Source organism: Aquarana catesbeiana, linkage group LG07 (assembly GCF_042186555.1).
Source record: "Aquarana catesbeiana isolate 2022-GZ linkage group LG07, ASM4218655v1, whole genome shotgun sequence".
In the NCBI taxonomy this organism is placed as follows: Eukaryota; Metazoa; Chordata; class Amphibia; order Anura; family Ranidae; genus Aquarana; species Aquarana catesbeiana.
Window position 1 is genome coordinate 101,640,874 of NC_133330.1, and position 26,805 is coordinate 101,667,678.

Consider the following 26,805-nt stretch of genomic DNA (forward strand, 5'->3'; position numbering starts at 1 on the left):
CAGGAACCTATTTTTAAAGTCGCTGCTGTAATGGTCGTTCATACTAGACACACAAATAGCTGTGTGTGTGGCAGCCATGTTGTTCAGAATTCACCCATGACAGTTTTAATGCAAGGAGGCCTAATAGCAGCAGTGTTCTCTTTTTACTTTTCCCCAGGAAGCCATCTGGCACAATACACATTTGTTAACTGATGCCAGGACTTTCTTATCAGTCCATTGATCGGACACATAGACCTCTCCATTTACCAATACACAATTCAGTCTAGGTACCCTCAAAAAGCTGTCCAATTCACAATCTTGAATGACTAGAGAGTTAACAGACATTGGATCATAAATTCCTTAGTTGGAATAACATATCTGTCTTTCGGTAGAATCCATCATTCCAGTATATGTCATAACGTCTGAAATCATGGCAATATAGCCAGAATAAAGTCATATTTACCTTCACCAGTTATTGGGTAGCATTTTGAAACCAAACACTCCTATGCTAGAAGGTACCAAAATGGAGTAGGCCCTCACACCCCTCCTATAGGTATCCAAGACCTGTCATATCTATATCCATTTAAAAACTAATTTCATACTGGACAATAATATGCAGGGTAGCCGACTGTACCCTGCAGATATTCGGAGAAGAATACTTATAGAAAACTGTATCTGAGACTTGGCCATAAACGTGGTGACATCTGTCAACACCCCCTCTGATGTGAAGAAAAGTGGAATGCATCCAAAGTTTGGGAGCTCTCGTGTACCATCAAGCAAAAGAAGACCTGTCAAGTTATTTCAGCCAATAGATCACTTTGACTGAAATCTGCTGAAACAGGATTTGCAAGTATTCTCCATTTTCAACTCATTTTTATATCTCTGTTACTTTATTGCCTCTTATTTACCTTATTCTTAATTGCTTAATTAACTTAACCCAATGACAATCACTCACAGGCTGCTGGCACCTAGATTGTGGTCCCACACGCTGGAAAATCTTTGTGCAGAGTGCAGCTGAAAGTGGCATTGTTACGTACATGACAGCATATTGTGAGATTGGCCTGTCCTTTGTCACAAGTTGGTGAGAAGGACAGGGGTCTGATACCACGTTTCATCACAACTGCGACTTGAGTCGCAATAATTTGAATGGTTCCATTGCCATCAATAGGGTGTGACTTGTCATTGTGATTTTGAACTGTCAAATCACATGACAAATTGCACCGCTGTGAACCAGGGCTTAAAGTGATTGTAAGCGAACACCTTGTAAAACAACCAATTCAGTTTATAAAAAAATTAAAAAACACCTTTTTTTTTTCTCTTTTTAATAAATGATCACATTCTCTCTGTTCCCTCTGTTCTTAGCTGCCTAAGAGCTGGGAAAACAACAGCACACTGACCTTCCAAGTGAAAGGATGTGTGGGTGGGGGGGGGAGTGTGAGAACAAGTCTGATCAATGGAGGAGAGCAGCCTGAGTTCCCAGCATAGCTGGAGAACTGACCATTGTGTGTTGTCTTGCCCAGTGTAGTCAGTTTTCATTAGGAAAGCAGAGGGACTGACAGTAACACCAGGGATTTTACACAAAGGAAGCAATGCACAGAGAACAGGATCCTTTGTCATAGAAGTACATGGTACAGCAGTCACCTATCAGGAATATGAAATTTTGGGGTTAACAAACACTTTAAGAGGGGATATGATTGCAATATACGAATCGTTAATTGGGAACTGTTTCATTGGGAGGAAACTATTTAATCCTAGGTATCTAATGAAGCCATGGGGCCACACAATGAAGTTGGATGAGAAGCAGTTCAATCCTAAACTATGTAAGAAGGTCTTTACCGTTATGCCCTGTACACACGATAGGATTTTCCGACAACAAAATCCATGTTTTTTTTCCCGACGGATGTTGGCTCAAACTTGTTTTGCATACACACAGTCACACAAATCTTGTCAGAAATTCCGAATGTCAAGAACGCGGTGACGTACAACACGTACAACGAGCCGAGAAAAGTGAAGTTCAATACCCAGTGTGGCTCTTCTGCTTGATTCCGAGCATGCGTGGAACTTTGTGCGTTTACAAGACAACAAGAACGGATTTTGTTGTCGGAAAATTTGAGATCCAGATCTCAAATTTTGTGTGTGGGAAATTCCGATGGAAAATGTTCGATGAGCCTACACACGTTCGGGATTTCCAACAACTAGCTCCCATTAAACATTTTCCATCGGAAAATCCTATCATGTGTACGGGGCATTAGAGTGGTAAGGATGTGAAACTCGCTTCCACAGTTGGTAGTGTCAGCGGGGAGTTTAGATAAATAACAAAAAAACTCTTACATGTGTTTCTCAGCAAACACAATGGATTTAGAAAATGGTAGTAATATACATACATACACACACACACACACACACACGCGGTGAACTGGATGGACTAGTGTTTTTATTCAACCTTACCAACTTTGTTTGTTACTATGTAACATATGACTGAAATTGTCAGTGCCAATCATTATCTAATCTATAACATTTGCTATAAATACAAACTGTTTTTGAGCTGGCATTTTTATATGAGCATCTGCAGATACATTGTAACAAAGAAATGGAAACAATGAAACTGTCCAATTTGTAAAAAAAAAAAAAAAAAAAAAAAGTTCAAGAATTCTGGCAAATGTGTGTAGCTTGAGTGCGAAAGATAGTGATAAGCCAAGTCAACAAAGCATTCTGTTCATTGTGTTGGCTTATATTTAGGCAGAATTTAAATTTTCAAGCAAAACTTTATTATGTAAAAGAAAAACAAGGCAGGAGTGTATCACTGTAATCATACAGTACCATGCTGACATTTCAACAACTGCCTAATGAGAAACTAACAAACTTTTTAGAATGTCCTGAATTTGCTGATTTGCAGATTCACCCCCATGATCTGCTCAAGAGCAATAAAATATTGTTCTTTTTTAAACTATCTTGGAGACTGGATTCACACATGTACCAAGATATAGTTTTCTTTTTAAGAGGAAAAGGCATTCCCTATTTTATAGCGCAACCTGCAGTACACATGCTAACAAGCTACAATTATAACAAAAAACAAGCACACTCATCAATTTGTTAATGCTAACTTTATATCAAGGCCAGAAAACATTTCTGACATAGATTTCTAAAGTGTTTGTCAAGTAGCAATATTGTAATATGTAACATCATTGTGTTAAAATGCACATGAGTATATATATATATATATATATATATATATATATATATATATATTATATATATCAGTGGTGGCTGGTGCTCACTGTACCATCAATCGCAGCCACTGTGCCACCAATCGCAGCCACTGTGCCCATCAATTGCGGCCACTGTGCCATCAAACGCAGCCACTGTGCCATCAAACGCAGCCACTGTGCCCATCAATTGCCTCCCCTGTGCCCATCAAACGCAGCCACTGTGCCCATCAGTTGCCGCCACTGTGCCATCAAACGCAGCCACTGTGCCATCAAATGCAGCCACCGTGCCCATCAATTGCCGCCACTATGCCCATCAAACGCAGCCACTGTGCCCATCAATTGCTGCCACTGTGCCATCAAATGCAGCCACGGTGCCATCAAATGTAGCCACTGTGCCCCATAAAATGCAGCCACTGTGCCCATCAATTGCCGCCACTGTGCCCATCAATTGCAGCTACTGTGCCCATCAAACACAGCCACTGTGCCCATCAAACACAGCCACTGTGCCCATCAAACACAGCCACTGTGCCCATCAACTGCCGCCACTGTGTCCATCAATTGCCGCCACTGTACCTATCAATTGCTCCCAGTGTGCCCATCAATTGCCGCCACTGTGCCCCATCAAACTCAGCCACTGTGCCATATTAAATGCTGCCGGTGTGCCCTCCCCTGGCCCGCTGTCTACACATACCTGTCTCGGTAGGACAGCTCCTCGATGTCTTCTCCTGCCTTCTCTTCCCGTCCTCTGCTATGATTGGACGCCTGGCGTCCAATCACAGCGCCTGTCATTTCAGCCAATCAGGTGACGGGTAACAGATCTGAGCACCTGTTTGGTGGAGAGGTGGTTTAGTGTTAGGAAAGCGAATATTCATTCGCTTTTCTAACACTCAGCTGAGTGACCTGCGAGCGCCCAGCATGGCACTCGCAGGACACCTTTTTTGATGCCTATTAGAGCCTATGGCCCCCCTCTACTGTAATTCAGGCGCCCTGCGCCCAAAAAGGGGCCAGGCGCCTGAATAGGGGGTGGCAGCGGTGCCCGTAGATAGATTCATGCAATGCATGAATCTATCTATTGGTGCTAGAGGAGGTGGCAGGAGAGAGGGGGTGAAGCCCATGCGCCCTTATGGACGCATCGCCACTGATATATATATAGCGCTACTCCCGTAGGAGCCACGGGAATACTGTCCAGGTCTTCCCCACAAGCTTTGCCCCACAGCCAGTGCCAAATCAGACTCACTTCTGCATTGAAACCAATCAGCTTCCAGGTTTTATTGCCTAAGCTTAATTGAACAAGCTGAGGTTAGAAGCTAATTGGCTACCATGCACAGCTGCACCAGATTCCGAGTGCATCTACCCCACAGGCTCATCCACACATTTCTCCAATGACCAGTCTAGGGGTGTTGTTTTTGTTGTTTTTATTTTTGGAGAATTCAGGTAGGATTGAGTTGAGTGGTGTACTCCAAAAACAAGAACTATGTACAACTTGAGGACTAGTATTCTCTCTGGAAAAGCTATAGTGAAGTCGGAGCTTGCAACAAACAGTGGGCTTTTTAAGTAGTGGTACGGTAGTAGTTAAATGCAAACTCCTTACTTTGAATACAAGCAGAGTTCCTGTAAGCAGAGGACTAGATGGGGTAAGCTCTTCAGAACACCAGCCGGTGTCCCCTTTAAACAGACCTGCAGCTGACTCTGTAGCACCAGTGGGGTATATTAGCAGCGCCAATGTCTCTAAGATCCTTCAGGAGTGTCTGTACTCACAAGGCCCAAGGACAGCTGGCCTCCTTCTTTAGTGATACCAAACCAGATCTTCAGTAGACAGCCCCTCAATCAGCTCTTTGTAGGTCCAGGGTCTTAGCATCCAGACCCCCAAGGTCACCCACCTGAGGCCTCACAACAGCAGACATGTGGCAGCAAACCCCCTCCTGATCCTCTGCAGGGAAAGACCCTGAACCCAGTGTGCTCCCTGAATATATTCAATTTACCAGAATGCCTTCAGAGCCTGCCTCTGGGATTGGCCAGGGCTGTATCAATATTCATGCTACTCTCTGCATAACTCCACACCTATGATCCAGAATCTTCTCAAGCTCTCTGGAGACAGAGGGAGCAATCAGGCTGGCAGCAGCTGAGGATACTGAGCAGACCTAACTAGTAGAATACAGCTGCACTGATTACAGTGAGCAAACTAGGCTCCACAAAATACAGTGAGCCAACATTAAATTTATTTATCTATCTTAGCACCTACATAGGAGAGTGCTACATATATATATGCACAAATAGCATAACAGTCAGAAGGACAAATCAAATGAGAACCTCATTTACCATCCTGACTGCTATGACCAAAATCTGAAGGGAAGAGACAAACCCCTTACCAGGTAGGGGAAAATGACAACACAACCTAAAAGAGAACGTGGAGGATCAACTCAATGCTCCAAACCAGGATGGAAAAGGTCACTGCCAGAACACAATGACTCCACATGGAGGGAACACTGAACCTGAGCCAGAGAGAACTTAACCAAAAATCACCAAAATTAGATGGACCAATAACAAGCTCTCAATGTAGAAAAAGGGACCAACAACCTGATGCGCTCTACACAACAAAAAGCTAGGGATAATCCCCAGGGTGTCACACTCACCTGTTCCACGCTCCAGCACCAGGCCTTCCCCTCTGTGTGCGGCTGCTGGCTTCTGGGTTTTGCCTGCATCCAATTGCAGAGGGGGCACTTTTTTAAGGGCTAGCTGACATGTGGCTCAGCATTCAAGCAACATGTCCAAACACTAGCAGCTGGACCCCTTGTGAACAGTAGCTACTTCTCTGATTCCAGTGTCTCCGAGCATTGTCACAGTGACCATTGTACCATTTGTTAACTTTTTAAATTGTTACAATAAATAAGGCAAGGTTGGGACTTTTAAGGTGCAACACACACAAAAGTATATAAAAAAATATACATTTTATTTCACAGAGTTAAAATCAATAAAGCATAATCCGTAGAGATGATAAAAACCAGTATTGAAATGTGCAAAATGACAAAATTCTTTACTTTGAATCTGGAAGATGTATCGGTATGCCCTCTCATTCTCACCGCTCATGCACAATCCTTTGGACACAGCAGATCACAAATCAGGGTACAGGACTGTGATGAACTAGGACTGCAGAGAGAGAGCACACAAAGGCAAATAACACAGAACCTGGCATGTGTTCATTTTTTGGGGAACTTGGATATACAAAAGAGGGCAGCAATATGGCACAGCAAGGAGAAATAGTCCACCAGGTAACAATATGACACCGCAACCAGTAGGTCCAGGTGCACAAAGGGAAAACCAGGGAGTACAAAGGACAAGCAACAGGAATGCAGGGCAGTAGGCACATGATAATAGTCAAAGGAAAGCGTTTCATACTCACACTGGCAGCTTGATGGAGTGCTCAGCAGCAGTCAGAGTGGGCACAGGAGACTCCTGGATCCAGGAAAGCAGTCCTGTGCATCCAGCCATAGCTTGGAGTGCACCCAAGCAGCAGGACAGTACAAGGGTCAGATGGCAAAGAGCAGGATGATCCACAAAGGGAGGGCTAGCAGAGTCCTGTTGGGGAAGGTTGCTGGATCCAGGGAAAGGTGAAAGTTTGGGGTGACCTTGCAGCAGCTTCAGGTTCAGGGCAATTCACAACAGGGAGGAAAGATGAGGAGGGCAGAGTGACAAAACACCTGGGTCGAAGCAGGCAAAGAGGAAGATCCTGGAGGCCCAGGTGTACTCTATGGCTCCCACAGATTCTGGCAGCAAGGGGCTGCTACAGAAAAGTGTCTATAAACCTTTCCTTTATACAGCAAAACATATAAAAAAAAATCTGTGGTGATTAAAGTGGTTCAAAAGCCCAAAAGATTTTTACTTCAAGAGCCCTTTCACATTACAGCCGCGGGTGCGTTAGCGGTAAAGCCCTGCTAGTTTTAGCCACGCTTTACCGTAGTTTTAGCTCCGCTTTTCAGCTGCTAGCGGGACGCTTTTAACCCCCGCTAGCGGCCAAAAGAAAAGGTTAATAGAGCCCGTGTAGCGCCACTGCCAAAGTGCTTTGCAGGCACTTTGGCAGCGGTGCCCATTCATTTCAATGGACAGGAGCGGTGAGGAGCAGTGTTTACACCGCTCCTCCACTGCCCCAAAGATGCTGCTTGCAGGACTTTTTTCATGTCCAGCTAGTGCAGCGTCCCAGTGTGAAAGCACTCAGGCTTTCAAATAGTAAGAAGAACCGGCAAAACTGTAATCCTTGAAGTGTTGTTTATTGGTTTATTGGAGGAACATTAAAACAATAGCGCTGACACGTTTCGGCAATAGCCTTAGTCATAGCTAACTCGGGCTTTCACACTGGGGCTGCAGATGAGCCAAGTTTCAGGCATTTTACAGGCACTATTTTTAGTGCTAAAGCACCTTAAAAACGCCTCTATTGTGAAAGGGGTGTAATCCAGAGCTGTTCCCATCTGCAGCAGTACTGGACTCTCCCCCTGCTCTCACAGGAACAGAGGCAGCAGCAGAAGCCATTGGCTCCTGCTGTTGACAATCAAATCCTGTGAGGAGGGTGCAGGGGCTGCTCTGTGCCATACCATAGAATAGAGCAGCCCCCCCCCCCAAAAAAAAATGGAGCACCAGCCACCACTGCTTTTGGACTCTCTGTCTTACTGTTTGAAGTCACCAGCTGAGTAGGGATGAGTTTAAGGTTCAGCTGAGCACAAATTTGAGCTGAACTTGGGCTGTTTGGGAATTCTGATGAACACTCAAACATTTACTACTACTATTATACATGACGGCTTCTCACTGTCAATGTTTCTTAAGGACACTTATATGGCTGGGAATCCCAAGTTGTGTAAGCAAAGAGGTGGGGGGGGGACATCATTGACCAAATATGGCCCTGTCCATAACTAGTCAGTGATGTCACCACATCACTGCCCCTATAAACCTATTGACAGCTTCTGAGAGTTTTAAAGAAAGGATGGAACGAGTTTAAAAAACTCTATCAAAAAAAGGTGGACTTTGTAGGCATGTCATGAGGCGGTAGTTTGTAAAAAATATATTATCTTTATTACAAAATTGAAGTCCGTAACAGGTGCAAAAAGCGATGTGTGTATAATCAAGGAGTTAGGTCCATGAACTCCTCCATGCTTGCTTGTCAACGCATTTCACAATTTATTAGCTTCCTCAGGACATACTGGGTAGGTGCTGATACAAAATTAAACGTGTACAAAAGAAGAAAGAAAATAAATATACCATTAAGTTTAATGTTTATATAAGGAGAGAGTGGGTTGTGGGACTTAGAATGAGGTCCATGACGTGTAGGTCAAAATTACCTCCATCCCTAATTCTGGAGAAAAACAAGAGAGGGTTTGGGACTTTAAATGAAGCATGCAATTAGAGAACAAGTAATGGACTGTAAATCTCAAATATATGTGAGAGCATCTGTTGTAATTGATGCTGGATTTACAATACTCAGTTTTCTTGGAGGGGTTAATAGAGGGGTTTTTGGTAATAGAGGACTTATCATAAACTTTTTTTACAACTTACTCTTTCACATGGGGGGAGGGTGGAAATCTGGGGGGGGGGCCCCTTGTAAGACCCCCCTTAAATTCCTGTACCACATTTTTTTTTTTATGAAGCGCTTACCCCCGAAGGAGCAGCTGAATATTTGTTATATCCGTAATGCAAGTTTACCACTCAACCCTCGCAGCCCATAGATCTAAAAGTCACAGTTCTTAATGCTTTTTCTTCATGCTTTATTCATCAACAAAAACTGGGATGGGAGAAGGACTTTCTTTGAGATGCAATTTGGTTGATTTCTGATCTTTTCCTTTGCTTCACTTGCAAAGACTCATAATATTACAGGTGATAGCGATTCAAAACTGGATGATTACTTTATCAGGGAAGATGGAAATAGATTTTTGATAGAGAATAAACAATAAAGAGTCACTCTGAATAACGTCTTTATCTGCAGAACTTCTAAGAGCAGTCTGTATCTCTATATATGTACTCGCAGCTTCACCGCTACCTTTTTACCACTACTTCCCATCCCCATGGTACTTCCAAGTTGAGCTAAAGAAGAGTCACTCTGAATAACCTTTCCCGCTTAACTGATTGGAATCTCGGGGCAATGCTGAACCCAAAGTCACAGGCCACAACCACCTGTCTTGCTGACTTGCGTACCAACATCCCTCAGCCTCTGGACAGTACCCCTCCCTTGGGCTTTTCACTCACTTGATCAATAGCCCGTGTGTCGATCCTAAGGGATTGATCACCCAGTTACCTTCTGCTTGTCTCTATTTCTCCCGCAATAATTCTTAGTTCCTCTTCTCCTTTGTGGCCCGCTCCCCTCCCCGCAGGGGCAGCCAACGACATCAGCGACTACATGCTGTAAGATGTCATCTGTTCCTCCATGAGAACCAGTTCTTCACCCTTCTCGCAAAGGTGAAGCTCCGTTGGCTCCCCGGAGGGGAAAAACCTTCACCTTCCCCTCTGGGAACCAGGCTGGCTTTCTCGCTCCTCAGAGCAGTACTGGACTCGAACTCCCTCGGACACCATGTGACCCCGCTTTTATATGAGAGTCCCGGGTATTACCAAGCAAATCAATGATTAGTCCAGACTATCACATAAACTATCTGCCACTCAAATGGAAATTGACAACAACAGGCCTGCTGTAATAGCACAAGCCTGTCTAAATTTAGCAATGGTCCAGAATACAGAAGAGATACGGATGTTATCCCAGCACTAGGGTAGATCTGCCCAGGTATGAACTTAAAGTTGCTCATCAGAGACAAGGAGCCCCAGGTGCTGGCTAATGCTAGTTGAAGCTGTGTGCAATTAGGAAAATCCGGACATGCGCACTCCAGGAGATTATAATCCAAACTTCTTTATTATAAAATCAGGAACATGTCATACAGGACATCATAGACAGAGTGTACAGGCAATCAGCTAACACGTTTCGCACTTATGCCAAGTGCTTACTGATGATAACATCAATTGTCACTATAAACAATATCAGCACAATAGTATTTACATGGCCTGACTGTAGATCCCTACATCTAACATTCAATACAAGCAGAACCAAAGCATTGCTCCCGCAGGAGGAATACTCTGATTACCACGGGCCTCCCATCTGTAGAATGGACAGCTGTCACATCTTCAATATACCTGAAAGAAGACACACAATATTTCTAACTTATTCTGACTATTACACAAACATTACCATGCAGAGGGGGTTATCATCCTCTACCGGGTAATTGAACAAATACACAATTCTTTATGGCATGTGTGTTCCCATAGGGATAGTCGCTCCCTCAAAAGGAGTCCAGCAGTACTCCTGCAAAGCGCATCCCAACAGACATGCTCGGCAAATGAATCCGTTTGCCCGTTGGCAAAATAAACTTTCTGTTTGGCTCCTAAACAACAAGGGAAACAAGGGACTTTTAACAGAAACAGCACACCCTAGTGTCCACAACCTTGTCCTTGTTAGGCGCCATGAATGTGAGTCTCCTGCTTAACAGTTTACTTGGGGAAAACCCACCCTAACCCATCTGCCATCCTGCAGTCAATCTGGGTAGAAAACATACACTTGTGAATGCAATCCTGCTCACAAATAATATCTCGGGTCAGGCAACCTCCTATAGCTATCTCCCGGTCCTCTCACCGAGATAGAGTAACGGCGGGTATTTTGTCCAGCCTTTACCATTAATACTCTGTCTTTGTGAATCGCTCTTTCAAGCTTCCACTCCCTATGAATATCTTTGAACCAGACCCAAACCTCACTGTCAGGTGTCCTCTTTGGCTTGGGAACATGAAGATAGTCCCACACAAGTTCATCCTCCCATGATTCCAGGGAACTTTCTACAACGTTCATAATTTGTTCCAGGACATAGGAGTAATCAAAGCCCCATTCTTGAGCTACCTTTCCCTGAACCTCTCTCTGGAATATAGAGAGTCTAGGCAAGTCTTTAGCCTTTCCTCTAGCAGGCAAAACACAAGCGTCAGTAGCTCTACTGACACATTGCTGGAATGTAGCTGGCCTGCTAGAAATGGTAGTATTCGACACATTAAACGGGGGTACTGGAACTTTAACTGTACCGGACACTCCTGTGGAAGCCACCACTGAAGTTGAGCTTTCAACAAAACATTCCTCCTCACTACTTGAATTAAACTCTTCAAGGGATGACCAATCGAATAGATTGTCCATTGATCCGTATTTCTGCAAGATCTGTGGTGATCCCCAATCTATAACCCAATCTTCGTTTACCCTGTCCGGATCAACCGAGGGATCCCCCTCCTTCCGGACGGGCAAATCAAAGGGCTCGCTGCTTACCGGCTCCTCAGGGGTTTTCTCCAAAGACTGGGTAATAACTTCTACAGTCCCTGGGTCCCCAGCCAGATTACAGGTTTCTCAGTAGATCCTACCTGATCTGGTGGCTCAGATTCAGCCGAATCAGACGGGAGCTCCTCTACTGCTGCTGCAGGTGATACACGACCCTCTGCGGCCTTCCGCACCACCCGTTCTTGCGACAGACAAAGTCCCATTGTAACATTAACAGAATAATATTTGACCTCCTGTTGGACGGGTCCCAATCGCGTTAACTGGATACCGCAATGTCCGCACTGAGCCCAGGCGGTGACTCCAACTGTAGGCCTCCTACATCCAGGACACAGCATACAGAGCCTCTCTACTCCGTCAATCACTCCCAACGCCAGTCCTCTGGTTAGTTTCAACCGAACACCGGTGTCAACCAGAACCCGGTCCTGCAGATCAGATAGCCACTGCATGGCAAGCGTGTTCCCAACACCTTCCGCCATCTACCTCCACCTATCTCGCTCTGGCGCGTGGCACACTGAACACTGAAAACTTTTCCTCTGGGGCGTGGCTCCGCCCCCCACTTGTTGGCTCAGCGTGTGAGGAACTGTAGCTGTACATTTTCAAAGTCCTCCCCAGCGACCCCTGGTGGTAGGTACTGTTGTACTGCAGGCTATCTTGGCAGCAGTCACTGAAATGCAGGTTTTCGTTGCTATGGGAGATCGTTAGCGGCAAACGTGAAACAGATATCCCGGATGATGCCCCCACATGTAGCAAGAACCCCCGAAGGAGCTGCTGGTATTGATCGGGCCTGTTCTCTACTCTCTTGACCGCGTATAAATTTGTTTCAATCCCCTTGACACAACTGTAGTGCAGTGTTGTAATGATACTGATACGAATGTTAACTCACAATATATATATATTACAGTTATATATACTTCTACCTAGGTGTTTGTTGCTCCACCTGCAGGAGAAAAACAACACTGCACACGAAAATTTGTGATTAACCAAAATGACGTCTTTTACTAAACTGATATTTAAAGATAGTTACAATGACTATACTGTCCCACAAATGTAGCGTGACAGCACAGTGAATATTCACAACAATTTTAGTACATATACACACAAATATATATGGTTTTCTTGAATAGACTCCCTGTTGGTGTATCTCCAGGTTGGACCAGTGTTCAAAGTGTCAATGTCTTAACTCTGGACACCTTCCCACCTCCAGCACACTGTAGCAAACACAAAAAAACACAGGAATGTCAACACCCCACAGTTTTAAATCACTAGGTAGCTCCCCCTGCTTTGACAGTGTAGTTACTCTATTTTATGACTAAATGCAAGGCCTTGTGTTGATAGAAATTGTCCTGTTATCTTCAGTCTTCTGCTAGCTATTAAATCAATAATTGTAATCCACAAGGCTTGTGACCAATAGGATGGTGAAGAATGATGCACTGTAATAATGGCAACTGAATTTTGTTCCATGGGACTATCAGTCCCAGCAACACTTTGTAATCAATATAAATGTGTGTAGCGTGATGCAAACTTCTGAGCATTAGCCCTCTCACCGCACTGAATCCAGACAAATGGATGTCTCCGTTCCTTCAAGTCCTCAGTCTATATGAAGTTGTTCCATTCACTAACAAACAGTAGTGCTCGGTTACCTCCTTCACGGGTCTCCGGAACGATCACTCTGCTGCTCAAGCACACTGTGATCTAAGGCAGGATCGCTGGCTGCTGTTCCGCTCTGCACAGGGTAGGCCAAAACTCTGTGGGACACACACACACACCCACAGAGCCCTCTGGCAGGCCACACGTCCCAGGAACAAGAGACCTAAGATGGCTGCTCCCAGCCTTTTTATAGTCTTCCCACGATCCAGTTCAGTTCTCCCAATGTTTATGGGAGTTTACGGGCATCATGGGTAGGTCAAGTTAATGTCCAGAAGTAAACAATAAAACACTTCTATGTCACTCCCCAAGTAATGAAATATAAAGGTGCTGCAATTATATATTTTGGCCGCTAGATGGCGCCATATACCAACTTATTAACCTTACAGCATTACACATAACTAGAAATAAATATTGTCAGCGCTACATACTCCCCCTGCTTTGAGTCTTTGGTCCCCAAAGATGTGCAAGACCCTGTTTCTGTTACACATTTTAGCCTCTAGGTGAGCACACAAGACAGAGGAGCCTCCCACCTATTCTCAGGTGTTGGGAAACTATTCTGTGTACCCACAACTGTCACCTGGCTATCAGATACAGATGTGTCAAGGGGTGAAATGGGGATCTCTCCCTCTAAATTGACAGAGGAAGAACTAAGCTCTTCGACATTCCTTTTACTGGTGAGTTTAGCTACTTCAGAATACTCGACAAGTGTATTATAAGTCAGTCTTTTTGGTGGACGAATGTCCCTCTTTCCTCTTCGTTTCTTTGGTGTGTCCACTATTTCTGGGCAAACACTATTTTCTTTTATTACAGTCCTCTGTTCCTCAAAGTCAATGGGAGACAAACATTCTTCAGGATGTTCAGACAGTGGTACAAACTCTGGAGCTTCTGGCCTAAGGGCCTCACTACCCTCTCTGTTTGTCTGGAATGAAACACTCCTTTCAGCTTCTGGTGTATCAAACAACCACAACCAGATGATGTCCATGTCTTCCTCCACATTATCCTCAGTTATCAAGGATCCAGGCTGAGACCTAGTTATAGGCCGACGTGCATTCTTTGATGTAGATGATAACTCCTCCTCAGGGATTATCCTGACCGCTTCAGTGAGGGGTAAGAGGTGATTCCGATGCCAAGTCTTAACTGGTCCAGCACTTCCTTCCAGTTTAATTTCAAATACTGGGAGCCCTGGAAGTTGTCTACATACAACGTATGGCTGCGATCTCCAGCGATTAGCCAGCTTGTGTTTCCCTGGAATACCTAGATTTCTTAGTAAAACTCGGTCGCCAGGTTGTAGATCTTGAATCCTTACTTTGAGGTCAAAGTTCCTCTTATTTCTACTTCCTCTGCTGTTTGACATAGCCCAAATCTTTTCATAAGCAATCTTCAAACTCCTCCACAACCTATTGGCATACCCTCGATGAGAGGTCTCTGAGGTGTGGTCCAGAGAAGTTCCGAAAGCCAAGTCAACTGGTAGTCTGGCCTCTCGTCCAAACATCAACCGATAGGGTGAATATCCTGTGACATCACTCTTGGTGCTGTTATACGCATGTACCAGGGCAGTAATGTGCTTGCTCCAATTGGGTTTTTTAGTTCAGAGGTCAAGGTCCCCAACATATTGAGAAGGGTCCTGTTAAACCTCTCCAGCTCCAGGATCTCCTTGTGGGTGATAAGGGGTAGTTCTAGACTTCTGAATTCCCAATAGATCCAACAATCTCCTGATGAGCGTACTCTCAAAGTCCCTTCCCTGATCTGAGTGGATCCTCTGTGGTAAGCCATAATGGACGAAAAACGTTTCCACCAGTGTCTTTGCCACTGTGACTGCTTGTTGATCTTTAGTGGGGAAGGCCTGAGCATACCTGGTAAAATGATCGGCAACTACCAAGATGTTTCCTTGTCCACTCAAGTTGGATTCTAAACACAGAAAATCTATGCAGACTAAATCCATTGGACCTTGGCTTGATAAATGACCCATTGGAGCGGTTCGCTGAGGCAAAGTCTTTCTCTGTATACACCTATGGCAGGAGTGACAGTAACTCTCCACTTCTGTCCTCATGTAAGGCCAATAGAATCTATCTCATTTGAAGAGTTCTTTCTGACCCTAGATGGCCATGATAATCATGCAGAGCAATTAGCACTTTCTCCCTATGTTTCTCTGGCAGAAACAGTTGCCATTTCTCCTCAAGATCTTCAGAGGGACCCCTTCGGTAGACCACCCCTTGTTGCAACTGCAACCGACTCCACTCCTTATGCAGCAAGTGAGCTTCCCTCCGAGTGCTCTTGAGAAGTAAGTCAGGTTGCTGACTTTCCAAAGCCTCCAGTACCAGTCTACAGAGTGGATCTTCCAGTTGGTCTCTCCGAAGATCTTTTCTTCATAACTTAGGTAGACCTTCCTCTGCAATCTGGGAGACATTACAGTAACACTTGGGCACCCCTGCTGTAGTCACTCCAACCTCTTCAGCTCTGGCTCCACCCTTCTCCTGCCACTCCGCGCCTTCACAAAGGGCTCTTACCCCTTCTGGGACAAGCTGAGTCCAATTTTCCTGAGAATCCAGGGGACTGTGGGGTCTTCTTGACAGTGCATCTGCATCTCTATTACCCACCCCTGGTCTGTATTTCAGGCTGAAGGTAAATGCTGAAAGGGCAGCCAACCACCTGTGGCCTGTGGCATCCAACTTTGCGGTGGTAAGCAAGTATGTGAGGGGGTTGTTGTCCGTTTTGACCACAAATTCTGCATAGTACAGGTAATCTCTCAACTTGTCCACCACAACCCACTTCAAGGCCAAAAACTCAAGTTTGTGAGTGGGATAGTTCTTCTCAGCAGGGGCTAGACTTTGGCTCACATAGGCAGTGGGCCTTAATTGCCCATTATGTTCCTGGTAAAGTACCCCACCGAGCCCATCTCGTCTGGCATCCACGTGCAGTTCATAGGGCTTGGCAGGATCCGCATAAGCTAAAACTGGAGCAGTGGCAAGGCTCCACTTCAACTGTCTGAATGCCTCTTCGCATTGCGGAGTCCACCGATCCTGAATAGACTCCTTCTTCATCCTGGGCCCTTCTTTCTGCTTCCCAAGTATATCTGAACCGACATCAGCCTTTTCTTGGTTCTTCAATAGCTCCGTAAGTGGGTGAGCTATTTTTGCAAACCCCTCCACAAATCTCCGATAATAGGAGCAGAAACCCAGAAATGACCTGAGCTCAGTCACATTTGTGGGCCTGGGCCAAGAGGTAACAGCTTCTAACTTTTTTGGGTCTGTTGCCACTCCTTCTTCAGACACTATGTGTCCTAAATAGCTCACTGAGGGCTGATAGAACTGACACTTTTCCATTGAAAGCTTCAGGCCTTTATCATGTAGTCTCTTCAGTACCTTTTCCAGTCGCTCTTCGTGCTCTTCGAGAGTTCGGCCAAACACTATGATATCATCCAGGTATACTAGCACCTCAATCAAGTTCATGTCGCCCACCATCTTCTCCATTAACCGTTGAAAAGTGGCCGGAGCCCCAGACAGACCTTGTGGCATCCGGTTGAATTCATAGAACCCTACGGGGGTGATGAAAGCGGTCTTCTCCCTATCTTCAGGACTCATGGGGATCTGGTAATAGCCACTCTTTAGATCCAGCACGCTGAACCACTTCGCACCCGACAGGCTCTGTAAGGCATCTTCTATACGAGGGGTAGTGTATTGATCGGGAATGGTCTGCCTGTTCAGGGTCCTGTAATCAATACACAGCCGTAAGGATCCATTCTTTTTCCTCACTACCACTATCGGGGAGGCATATGGACTCCGGGACTCCCTGATAATCCCAGTCCTTTTCAGCTCAGCCAGCTGTTCTCTGAGATACTCAAGATCTCCCAGTGGGATCCTTCTGACCCTTTCTCGAAAAGGTTTGTCTTCCTCCAGCTGAATCTTGTGTTCGGCGCTTTTTGCATAACCCACATCAAACTCACTTCTCGAAAAAGCCTCTCTCCATCTAATGAGCTAGGCTTTGGCCCTCTCCATCCAAGCCCCCCTCCCCGCAGGGGCTGCCAACGACATCAGCAACTACATGCTGTAAGATGTCGTCTGTTCCTCTATGAGGACCGGTTCTTCACCCTTCTTGCAAAGGTAAAGCTCCGTTCGCTCCCTGGAGGGGAAAAACCTCCACCTTCCCCTCCGGGAACCAGGCTGGCTCTCTCGCTCCTCAGAGCAAGACTGGACTCGAACTCCCCCAGACACCATGTGACCCCACTTTTATATGAGAGTCCCGGGCATTATCAAGCAAATCAATGATTGGTCCAGACTATCACATAAACTACCTGCCACTCAAATGGGAATTGACAACAACAGGCCTGCTGTAATAGCACAAGCCTGTCTAAATTTACCTGACATAGAAAGCTAGCAAGAAAGGTCACCTACTTAAAAGTAGGTGCCCGCTACATTTATTACATGTAAAGTAAAAGTGACAAATGGGAAAAAAACTTGTATTCACTTTTCCCTGCAAGCTTCCTTTATTTTGTAAATAATGCAATGAAGAGTCCCCAAAATACATACCAGAACCTCATCCTCTTTGATGAGTGTCTAGTATGTATTTTGGGGGGTTCCCATTGCATTATTTACAAGATATAGGAAGCTTGCAAGGAAATGTAAATTACCGCCATTGTAAATGATTTTTTTTTCCTTTGTAAATGTCAGTTTTGCTATACTACTTTGCTTACATGCTAGAGATACACCACCTCACAATCAGTTTTTTGTAGGGATGCACGATTTTTTTTATCGGCGAATACGTGTACCGATACTTTCGGTCAAGTACTCACAAATACCAAGTACTGATACTTTGGGGTGCAATTTTCATCCTTACAAAATGCATAGACGCAAATCGAACTGCAAAGAATTGCATGCGATTTGAACAGGAATGCGGTGCAATTCCTGTCTGAATCGCATGCAGTTTCCCACATCACTCCTATGTGAACCCAGGCTTGTCATAGTGATTTTGAGCCTGAGTTCACACAGAAGCGGTGCGGGGCACCTCCATGCATGACGGGTTTCACCAACTCTGGCTCCCAATCCAACTGTGGACATCAGGGGCTGCGGCTTGGGCTCCTCCTGCCTCGCCCATGGCTTTGTTCCCCGCATCTCCAGCGGCTCTCTTCCCCCAGTATCGGTATCAGTGCATCCCTATTTTTTTTTAAGAATAGTGCATTTTTAATCTTGCATTTTAGCCATAATAAATTTACTATTCCCCTAGAGAAGTGCCTACCCACCACCACCACCACGTACAAAACTGTCTTGACAAATCTGCCTCTCATTGACTTCAATGGGGTTTAGATAGATCCAGCATCAGAACTTTTGATATGTTTGATGGAACCTTCCCGAACCAAGCCCAAACGTGTTTGACTTGATTGATACCCTAAGACAGGGATCCTTAAACTACGGCCCTCCAGCTGTTGCAGAACTACGTGTCCCATGAGGCATTGTAAAACTCTGACATTCACAGACATGACTAGGCATGATGGGAATTGTAGTTCCTGAACAACTGGAGGGCCGTAGTTTGAAAATCCCTGTGCTAGACCATTATTATGCCTCCAGGATTGGGAGTGTGGTATCTACCCAACTTCTCAATGCTGGGGGACACAAGAACCTACATCTATGGATGTAAAATTGGGCAGCACAGTGGTGTAGTGGTTAGCACTTTCACCTAGCAGCAAAAAGGGTTGCTGGTTCAAATGGGTTGCTGGTTGCTTGGAGTTTTCATGTTCTCCCTGTGCCTGCGTGGGTTTCCTTCCACACTAAAAAAACATGCTGGTAGGTAAATCAGATCCTCTCTAAATTGGCCCTAATATGTATGAATGTGTGTTAGGGACGCACACAAACACCACCCCATGTTTAAAAAAAATAAATAAAAAATTTCTTAATTTGCAAACAAGGATCAATCTCTTCCTCAGAGAACAGTGAGCAGGGCATGGTGGTGGGAAAAAATTAGCAGCAGTACAAGCAACTTCCTGGAGGGGCATGATGTCATTCCTGTGTGCTGGCCACCGCTTCCGGGAACCAGATTTGCAGCACGGGTACATACCTCTGCGCACACAGCAGTCGTGCATCTAGCTGCAGGAACCCAATTTTTAGAATAGTAAAGCAGATGCAGATTTCCAGGACTGGACTAACAAATGTTTATAGTGAAAGGCAACTGGTGTTTTCTATTAAATAAGGTCTAAATGGGCCATTGATATGCATCACAGTTACTTAGGAATGTGTCTTTGCAAAGTGAAAATAAATGAAATCATTTCTTATTTTTGCTTGGGGATAGAGTGCAGAGGGATTAGAAGTTTTGTCCATTTTTGGGGATGTCTGTACCACTGATAGGGTGAAGACACCTCCCAAATTTTGCCACTTTCTCCTTCAAATGTATTCACTTCCTGTCACATAGCCAAACAGGAAGTGAGGGTAAAACCCTACCAATGTCTTTCCTTGGGGACACACAGGTCAATCTAACTAGTGTCCCCATTAGGTAAATTTCACTCTAACATTTTGCTGTGTACACACCAAATTATTAGGTATCTTGGACTTTGGGGTTTATTTCCTAAAGGCAAATCCACTTTGCACTACAAGTGCACTTGGAAGTACAGTTGCTGGAGATCCAAGGGGGACATGCAAGGAGAAAAAAACAAACAAACAGACCATGCATCTTTGCTTCTACATGATTGGATGATAAAAATCACTAGTGCATTCCCTCAGATTTACAGCGAGTACACTTGTATTGCAGAGTGGATTTGCCTTGACTAAGCCCCAAAATACCTAATAATGTGGGGTGTACACAACAAAGTGCAATTTGCCTAATGGGGACACTAGTTAGATTGACCTGTGTGTCCCCAAGGAAAGAAATTGGTAGGGTCTTACCCTCACTTCCCATTTGGCTATGTAACAGGAAGTGAAGCCAATTTTAAGAAAAGAAACACAACGCCCAATCTAAAAAAAAAAAAACAACAAGCAGGGGTTCTAACACTCACTTGGCTTCCCTCAAATGCCACAATTAGAATAGGATTGTCTGCAACTCAATTTTAGCTCAGTGCTCTAAATCAGTGGTTCTCAACCCTGTCCTCAAGTACCCCCAACAGGCCATGATTGCAAGTTTTCCTTCATCTTGCCCAGGTGCTTTAAATCACAGTCAATGGCTTTGTATTTGACAGCTTTTTTAGCTAAGATAAATTCCCAAAACCTGTCCTGTCGGGGGTACTTGAGGACTGAGAACCACTGTGCTAAAATGAAAAATTGAATACTTACCGCTCTGTAATTTTCCTTTCCTGGTGACTATCCATGCATATGCTACCATGAAGGCACCAGGAAAATAGTGTGTAGACAAATCACACTTTTTTTGTTTTGCCATGCCAATCAGCCTAGTTGCAGCTAGGAAATCTGTTACATGAAAATTAACAAAAACACATAAAACTTAAAAATTGGCTATAAATTTTATTGGTCAACAATACAGGAGTTAGAAAAGAGCAAGGAAAACAAAAAACACATGCATGTTAATTTGAAGCACTAACAGAATGTGGTTTTGAGATCTGACCATTCTTCAAAGGAAATTAACAGGAGTGCACCCACAGACATTTATTAAGGATTTAAACATTAGTCACAATATCTTGAAGATTTTTCAAAATAATGCAGCACATACAATTAATTCAAAGTGAAACAACCTACAAACGACACACATTGACAACATCAAAAATATTTCAGGGGGAAAATATCCCCCCCCCCCCGCAATAATAAAATAAAATAGACCAAAGTAATGGTAAAGGATGTCCTTAAATTACTAACCCAAAAAACACACTCTCTGAGCATGCCCAAAAACATCCAAGTGCTGTTCACGCATTAAAAGAATTTAAAAAAAGAAAAGACCCTGAGCATGCCCAGACCAACCCAAATGCAGCTAGCACAAAATAAACCACCGCTCTGTCCAAAATTAAGCACATCATCCAGCATGCTACAAAATTACAGATGGGACAAACACCCCCCCGGTCCAGGGGGGCAAACAAAGAGCCTAACATGGGTAAAAGTTATACAACAAATACCATTGCAGTCTATGGGACCTGACTTGTTAATTTTGCTAGTCCCCACTTGCCTGGCTTATCTTCTAGTTATTGGCCTAAAAATGGGTATGGGGGCCCAAGGCCCACCCTAAGGGACATATATCAATGTCACCAATTTGGACAACCCCAAAAATGAAACAAGGAGAAGTGCCTTTAAAAATGCAAGTTTGCTGAAAAGCTAGTAACTTGGGGGGGTGGGGGGGTTACTCGGCCTGTAAAGTTGTGCATCTGTAGCATATATCCAAAATGCTGCTTCAAAGATGTACAGCTTTAGAAAAAAGTTACAAATCTACATTGCAGCTGCAAGATTTTAAAACCAAAAAAAAAAAAAAAATAGCCCCCCCCCCCCCTCAATACATTCAAAGTCATTTGGGTCTGTTAAGGCTTAAAATGAGAACACCCACGTGAAAAATCCCACCCCAAATGAAAAAAAATATTGTGCCCCTCCCAAACGCTAACAAACCCCTAGCCAAACACACAGCAAGCCAGCCCATGCAATGGAGGTGGATGCTTGGGGGCATGAGGGGCTCGGGCATCCCAAAAGTCGACCACCTTGTTCCCATATTCAGGGGGACAAGGGCCTTTAAACTAGTGGGTACAAGGTGCTTTGTGGTTGGTATTGTGCTGAGCCCAACATGCCCCAAAGGCATGTGGCCTTGTATGGTTCAGGAGGGGGTTGGGCGATCGCCCCTTTCCTAGCTGGCCCTGTTGTATGCTCTGAAAAAGGACGTGGCTTGGATTGGTGAAGGCAGCTCCCAGCCTTTGGAGAATGGAGTGAAGTGTGGAGTTCCCCTTTAAAAACAAAACTAGCCCATGGAAATCCAAGAGGTTAGAGTGGGGAGACAAGAGCATTGGAGAATGGAGTGTGGAGTTCCCCTTTAAAAGCAAAAGCTAGCCCAAGGAAATCATATGGATTAGAGGGGGAAGGTCAAATGCCCTTTTAGGAGGAGCTAGAGGAGCGAGAGTCTTTTTACATAATTTTAACAAGGTGCATCTTTTAAAAATAAAAATGTCAAGTTTAGAGGTGCGCCCGTTCAACCCACATAATTGCATTTATGTTGCTTGACATTTACTAAGATTTTGGCCGCACAGTGAATAAACACATTGGAACGAGCGCAAGAGCCGCTTGCGCATGCGCAGTACTTACAATGATCTTGCGCAGTTCTAAACGTACTTGCAGGCACAGCAGGCTTGCTCTGAAAAAGTTACTTTCTCATTCAATTTTGGGCATATTTGTCACTTGGGCAGTTGTTACTAAACTTCCTCACATCACCCCATAATATTGGCACCTCCATCTTTTGTTAATATTGAATTGAAGATGCCGTGCGCCATGTCCATAGTGGCGCACAGATTGCAGTCTCCCGTGCGCTGAGATCGCTATACTAAATGGTGGATTCGCACTCTGTTCCCGGTGCACCATTTAGTAAATAGGAAAATGTGTGTTGCGCCTTGCTGTGCGCCTCTACTGATGGCGCACAGCTTGCGTAAATCAGCCCCCTGTGTCAACAAAACAGTCCTATACCTCTCCTGATTGCTGCTATTCAGCCATCCCAATGTATCCTTATGGCCCGTACACAAGATCTGAAAAGTGGACGAAAAATAAAGACTTTGACACGATCGTACGATAATCGGATCGTTAGTACAGAGCTTTCAAGAGCCCATCACGACAATTCATCCGATATTATTTGATCGGACAAGCACGAAAATTTTCCTCATACGATATCAGATCGTACGATTTTCGTTTAGTCAGTACAGTTGTTGTCCGAAAACACAATACAAATACATTTCTACACATGACATCACTTCCGATTTTTTTTTTTTTTGTATGAGAATTTTCGTGACTTTAGTAACCTATTCAACTTCTACTTGCGACTATTAACAGAAAAAAGTGGTACGATCTGTCGTATGATATTCAGATCATGTGTACGGGCCATTAGTATTTTATCGAACGACTGATCGTCTGTTTTTTTTAGTTTTTTTGTTTTTTGCATGCTAGTCCCATATCGAAAACTAGAAGGTTATTAGGTACGAAAATTCTTGTAGACAGAATTAAAATTTGGAAGTGATGTAATGTATTTGTATTGTATTTTCTGATGAAAACTGTTCTGATTAAACAAAAATCGTACGATCTGGTATCGTACGAGAAAATTATTCGTGTTTGTCCCTTCGGAAAATTTCAGACGAAAGCTGTGTACTAACAATCAGATTATCGTACGATCGCTTTGAAAGTGGTATTTTGTTCTACAATATTCTGATCGTGTTTTTAGCATATTACAAAAACTACATTTCATAAAACAATGTTATTGTTGCTCTACCTACTGTTTTTCAGTTATATTAGGATAACCAGCCTAATGACTAGCAAATATAAATGCAGACCAAGAAACATCTGAACTGTAAAGACTTGCCTATAGAGAATAAATCTACATAATTAAAATTTGATTTGATAAGCATAGCTTATCAAATCAATTGAGCAACCTTATTGAGCAACCTGTGAATAAGTTGATAATTACCGAGCCCAGCCCAGGCATCCTCTTTCGCCAGTGGAAAAGGATCCCAAAAAATGACAAGGAACATAATCATTGTGACTAGAATAAATTGCATAAAATATGAGTCCAAGTACAGATTCATGTGTGTCTTTCTGCCCTTATGAGTTTGATAGATAATTTCAGTGGGTCAATGAATGTTTAGTGACCACATATTTAGAGTAATTTTTTTTTTTTTTTTTCGTACAACTACATTTTTTAATGAGACTTTAACACATTTTGGGTGCTTGCTTTTCCATATGGTTTTTGTATTAAATGCTGTATCCAACATTCTATGTATGCTTGTATTAAATGAAAAAGATTTAAAGTGGTAGTAAACTCTGTTATGCCACTTGTACCTACAGGTAAGCCTATCATAAGGCTTACCTGTAGGTAATATCAATAAATCCTAAACTTGCCCTTTAAGAGATATTCACAGTAAATGCAGCCGATGGCATCTCTGACACATTCGCTCTGAAGGTGCAGCTTACAGTGCCACACCTTCAGAGCCCATGCCATAAATGGCGCGCGGGATTGACGTCATCGCACCCCCGGCCACTGATGTACCTTGCAGGTAATTTTTTTCTTCTTTAACCACCTTCAGTTTACTACCACTTTAAAGAATAAGTATGCTTGCTGTATGCTATTTACTGGTATGAAAAAGTATTCTGTTCTTTGTATTGCTTCCTTTGTGTGAAATCCCTGGTGGTCCTGCCAGTCCCTCTGCTTTCTTATTAAAAACTGACCAGCAGGAGAACACACCATGGTCAGTTCTCTAGCTGTGCTGAGAATTCCCTGATGATGATCAGACTTGCCCAGACCCCCCCCCCCCCCCCACCAACACCACCACTTCTACACAGCCTTTCCTTGGGAAGCTCAGTGTGCTCTTATGCAGCTGAGAACAGAGGGAACTTGATCACTTATAAAAGGGGAAAAGGGGTATTTATAATGTTTTTTATTTCTATACAAAAATGTTTTGCCTTTCATTTCTATTTTAAACTGAATGGGTTGTTTTACAAGGTGAGGATTTACAATCACTTTAAATATAAATCAACCCGGGGGGGGCGTGGCCGAACGGAGATCTGAGCAGACGTGCCTGGGGTGAGCTCCTCCAGGCATAGAGCACACCTGGGGATATAATCACCCACGGACAAGCGCCGACCCTGCTTATGCCTCAGACAGCGAAACAGACAAGGAGGGAGCTGTTTGACACCGAGATCACGGCGTTCACGACGATCGCGGAGCTCCGGGCCGACTGTTAGGAAAGGCCGCGGCTCCGGCCTACTCACGGGGAACGGCGGCCATCTTGCTGCACCCAGCGGCCGGGCCGGCCCTGTCCCCGGCCGCTACACATGCCCTACCTCTTCTACAATCATTGGGGACATCCAGCCTGCTACTGGGGGCCTGTGATCCCCTCCGTACCGCTCTAGGAGGCCTGCCAGAGGGACCGGGTAAATGACGGCGGCCATTTTGCTACACCCGACGGCCTATCTAACTCTCTTGGGCCCAATCTGAGCCCCCGCCAAACACAGGAATACCTTGGCCTGGCTAATTGAGACCCCCGACGGGATATTTAGTGAACAATCACCCCAGCATGTACCTTTGGTGCTGCCCTGGCTCCAAAAACTGAATGTGGCGGCCATCTTGCTACACCCTGGCAGCCCCCTGTCTCCTCTGGGCCTAATCTTAACCTCACCCACCCCCTGGGGACACCCTGATCTGACAGACTGTGGCCCTAGACGGGGCACTAGAAAGCATATACCCCCATAAGCACATGAACTGTCACCACGGCCCTGAACACAAGTGGCGGCCATCTTGCTCCACCCAAGCTGCGGTATCTACATAGGCTCCTGGTATTCTTACCCCTCTGAGCCTGGATCGCTCTCTACACAGTCACAAGAGAGGCCCAGCGGGGTCGGCGCCCACCAGTGGTCCCCATCCATACAACTTTCCAGAGAAGCAGGACAGACCATATATGGCTAAGCAATGAGCTGCTGAGCTCCGTAACTGCCCGTAGCTGACAGGCTATTCTCCAGTCGTCGCACATCTTTGAAAAGCATGTCCACACACAGTGCTCGATCTACTGAGTCCACGGACCTACAACAGGGCACAATCCAACGATACCTGCTCCGCACATCCCAGTCTGATTCCCGTACTCCCAAAGATAAGATGGCGTCCGCTCGAAACCCGGGGAAAAGTAAGCCTCCTCCTCCCACTCAACCGGCGACAGACAGCAGCGAGGATTCGGATGGTCCTTCCGTCCTGCAATCGGACCTATCAACTGTGGCGTCCAGGTCTGAGACCCCTGCTGCCCCTCTTTCGGACACGGGTCCTAGAGATGTGGCCCCTCAAGCTTCAGGAGGAGCGAATAGATCCGAGGCCTCGACCCTTTTGGCAGCCTTCAGAGCGGAGTTTGAGTCCTGGGCGATCAAAATGGAGACCTCACTCCACAAAGACCTCCAGGCCCTCCAACAGCAGGTCTCGACTAATAAGACCGCAGTGTCTGCCCTAACTGACATTCAATCTGATCATGCAGCTCGCATCACGTCCCTTGAACAGGCCTCCAGGGAGCACTTGCACCGTATACGACAACATCAATTGCGCATAGAAGACGGAGAAAATAGGAGCCGCAGGAATAATATACGGTTGCAGGGCATACCGGAGGCCACAGCGGGTACAGACTTAAAACCTTCCATCATTGCCATCCTCAACATAGTCCTGGGCAGAGAGGTTTCATCTCCCATTGAATTAGACCGGGTGCACAGAGTGGGGGGGCCGAGGAGAGAACAAAGTGACCGCCCACGCGATGTCCTCTGCAGGGTTCATTATTACACCCTTAAAGAAGAAATTATGCGCAAGGCATGGCGTTTGGGTCCCGTGGACTTTGATGGTTCTGCTATTAACTTATACCCAGACCTCTCTCGCAACACTCTCCACATGCGCCGAATGGTCCGCCCACTACTAGATCTGATACGCCAAGCCGGAGCAACTTATACGTGGGGACACCCCTTCAGTATTAAGGTGACCAGAGCTGAGCACAAATTTATCCTCTCC